The 3866-nt window shown below is 39.9% G+C and overlaps 1 long non-coding RNA gene across 1 annotated transcript in view; it reads left to right on the top strand.

The window, feature by feature from the left end:
- The window catches only part of LOC106527553 (uncharacterized), a 1309-nt gene extending 288 nt beyond the window's left edge, over positions 1-1021 (top strand). Inside the window, exon 2 of the long non-coding RNA XR_001311399.1 lies at positions 135-1021. This is a non-coding gene — a long non-coding RNA (uncharacterized LOC106527553). The remainder of the gene's footprint in view (positions 1-134) is intronic.
- Positions 1022-3866: the final 2845 nt, after the last annotated feature.

Below are 3866 nucleotides of genomic sequence, written 5' to 3'. Positions count from 1 at the left end.
GTGTGTGTGTGTGTGTGTGTGTGTGTGTGTGTGTGTGTGTGTGTGTGTGTGTTAGTAGGTTTAAAGTACTGCCAGAGCAAGGAGAGGTGTGGTGGCAGTGCTGTTTTACACTAATTTCTTTATCCCTTTCACAGGAGTGCCGTGTTACAAGAGAATTCCTGAGGCGGGCCAATGGCCCGATAAATCTGCTGGAGCCTCTCTCTCTCTCTCAATTTGTCTCCATGGAATGTCAGCTGGCAAGTGCCCAGACACTGAGCCCTCTCCTCAACAACCTCTCCTCACAAAGCGCCAATCTAGCAGACGAGATCCCACGTTGGAGCTACAGTACGAGGACTGGCGTGGACAAATTGCCACGAGCCTTATCTCCGTCGCTTCGTGTCGGACCGTCTGAGGTCCTGCTCTCGGAAGGCCACTTTTCTCGCAGGGCCCGACAGTTAACCTAATCGGCCGAGGCGGGTGACGATGACAAAACGCAGGTGTCACCCAACAGGAACCCGTGATATGGCACAGATGCCGTGTCAACTCGTCTCACTCCATATGACCCGCAGTGTGAACAGAAATTGCTCTGTTTGGTGTCTTTCATCACTGTGTGGCGCAGTCTCCCACATAGCTCGGTCCAGGTGGCGGAATGGCAGAGTGGGAGAACAGACCATGTTTGTGTGAAGACGCAACAACTCTCTCGCTCTCTTTTCGCCTTTTTTTTTCTCTTTTCATTCCCTCCCTCCTTCTTGTCTCCGTCTTCTTGTTCAAACACACAACTCTAGCACTCTTTGTACTCTATTTAAAGGTTGTGGGTTAGCAAACAACACCATGACTCCCCACCTGTATCCCTGAACACATCATGAGTCATGGATGTACATCTGTATTTGTTCATGTGCAAGAAAAAAAAGACTTCTTTCTTTTCACTTAAGACAGAAATGCTGTAATTTCTTAGATGATAAGTTCTAATAAACAGAGTTGTAAAGTAACAAAGTACAAATACTTTGTTACTGTACTTAATTAAAAACTTTGGTTATTTGTATTTTACTTGAGTAATTATTTTTCAGTGTACTTTTTACTTTTTCTCATTACATTTTTACAGAATTATCTGTGCCTTCTACTCACTACATTTTTTAAAAAGGTAAGAAGTAGAAAGTCATTACTCCTGTTTTATTCTGAGCTGCAGTTTACTTGGCATCTGGAAATACATTTCCTCAAAGGTATTTTGAATCTGAAAAGAGCTTCACTGAGTGAGAAGTAGTGGAGCTCAGCAGACAGTTTAAGTTTCATTTTCAATTTCACCCGAGAGCCTGCAGGAGTCATAGGTGGGGTATGTGAGGAGGGTGGGTGCTCTGCCATGAGAAAGTTCGGCGTAAAGACACGTCCCAGGGGCGTTTCTGGTCCCAAAAGATGTTTCTGGTCCCCACCTGTCGTTTTGCTCCTCAGCATGGCTTCCTAAAAACGCTGCAGGATTTCTCAAACATGCGTGAATGAGTCAAAGCAAGGCTTTAGGCATGTCGTTTATGAGAGTATAACATTATAACATGATGACTCAAAAAGGTTGATTTTACATGATATTGCCCCTTTAAAAAAACACTATCCTGATAAATTGTGTCTCCTCGATAGAGTGAATTTAATTGTGGTTGGATGAGAAGTATAAATATATACCATTCTGACACCCTAGCTTGTACACAACCCATCACAGCTGCACGCCGTTAGAAAAAATATTTTTTGGAGAAGTCACGTCCCAATAAATGTCACTTTGGAAAATCTAACTGCTCACTTTTACTCAGTACTTTTACTTTTGATACAAGTAGATCTTGTGTCAGAAATTTACTTTTGATACTTAAATACAAAAAAATATCAGACACTTTAAGACTTTTACTCAAGTAATATTTTTAGAGAAGACTTTCACTTTTACCAAAGCATTTTTATGATAAGATACTTGTACTTTTACTCAAGTATCACTGAGGTACTGCTAATAATGTTTTATTAAATTACAAAGTGTAATTTTGTCATTTATACTGTATCTTGTTGCATTGTGACAATGCCATGTTTTAGTATTGTACTTATTTGCCGCAACAAACAATAAAAAAGCTCTATGTGGTTAAATAAACACTGGGAAATAATGTAGGCAATAGAAAAAAGCTAATACAAGCCTGTCCTCTTCAGCTCTGAAAATTTCAACACATCCAACCACACAAGCGTATTTAAGGGGTTCGTGTTACTGCATGGCAGTTGGCATGACTGTAAAAAAGCAACACGCGCCAAGTGGAGCTGCCAATGCTCAGCATGGCTGGTTTTAATATTTTAATGTGCTTCATTACAACATTATGGGCCAGATAGCCTTTCTGGGGTCCACACAATTGTCTGCAAATGAACAAGATTACATGACAAGCCCTTGAATGACAGAGCGGCCCACTGTTGCCTGCTCCAGCCAGTTATCTGATGGTAGCCTGGCAACAGATCCCTGACCTGGCTCTGACCTGCACCCGATAAGGTCAACACCTGAAGGCTCGCTCATTGGAGGGCTGGCGGTGGGAGAGGTGGAGCTCGGTGGGAAGCGGCGGAGACAAAGGGACACACAGAGCGAGGGCAGCCTTGTCTGCATACAGTTGGGGAAAATAAAATAAAATGTCCGCGTGTGCAAAAAAAAAAAAAAAAAGGCAAGGCCAGACCTCTTCTCTGCTTGGAAATATACGCACTTGAGCATTCAAAGTAAGAGAATATTATAAAAGCAGCCAGTAAATGACAGTATTCAGTCGTAGCAAATGTTGTTTTTCTTGTCAAAGGGTTAAAAAAATGGACCCTTTCTCCGTACAGCATCAATGCAATGAAAACAGCAGCTGTAACTGATCATAATGACAAGTGTTGTGACAAATAAAAGCAACACATTATGTGCTGGATGTGAAATTAATCGACCACAGAGGCCCGGTCTGATAGATATACCCACCCCCTTTTTTGTTGTTATTTGTGTGTGTCTGCACATAAAAAATACCCCTCCGTTAGTTTTTAACAGTAGTGAAGTTAATCCAAATTGCGACAGTGGTAATAGCCTATTATAGCATGACAACAGAACCAAGCTGAGACTCTTCACACATTACAGATATCAGAGGTGTTCATTCCAGTTCACAACAACATAAAGTGACGTTAGTCAGCAGGGGTCTTCTTACACATGTAGGGATCAAACAAACATGCAAGTCATACACAGCCAAAAACTATTCGTATTTGAGCGTAATTTGATACATACATATTATATTAATATAAAAAATATTACATTTTTACAGACAAACTTTTAATTTACTGTTTAAATGAGCAAAATCAATCCAACTAATGGACAAATGACAAGGGGTTCCTTCAGTTAGCATTTCAGCTTATCCAGCACTGAAAAAATATATAATTTAGAGACATTAATTTGGATTTTTAAATATTTAAAACAACTGTTGTTGATTAAACTGCTGTATGAATTAAAAGTGACTGTAATGGAAATAATACTTTTAGGTTTAAGCCAGTAATTCATGACATACTTTAATGACCTAAGTTTTCATGACATGCTGTTTATCAGCAGATAGAATGATTAAAGTCAGAACAAGATTTGCTAACAACAACAATCATTCTTAGATATCACTTGTTTTTCTTTGTTTTCCCTTGACCTAGTATTTCCTTAGTATTTAATCTTGCTTTATTAAGATGACAAAATAATGTTTGTTAAACAGTATATATGAGGCCTCAACTGCCTCAGAGAAGCAGGGAAGCAGGAGCAGAGAGCAGGGGGACAGTCTGATGGCTCCATGTTGCTCTCTGTGTTCCTGTTGTTGCAAATAAAACTCAGCTGATCATTCTTTGTTAAATAAATATTTCCATAACAATGACTAAAATATAACCAA

This window comes from Austrofundulus limnaeus, unplaced genomic scaffold (genome assembly GCF_001266775.1).
Source record: "Austrofundulus limnaeus strain Quisiro unplaced genomic scaffold, Austrofundulus_limnaeus-1.0 Scaffold331, whole genome shotgun sequence".
NCBI classification, from domain to species: domain Eukaryota; kingdom Metazoa; phylum Chordata; class Actinopteri; order Cyprinodontiformes; family Rivulidae; genus Austrofundulus; species Austrofundulus limnaeus.
Note: the sequence above shows the minus strand (reverse complement) of the source record. Positions and strands in the feature narration are given on the sequence as shown.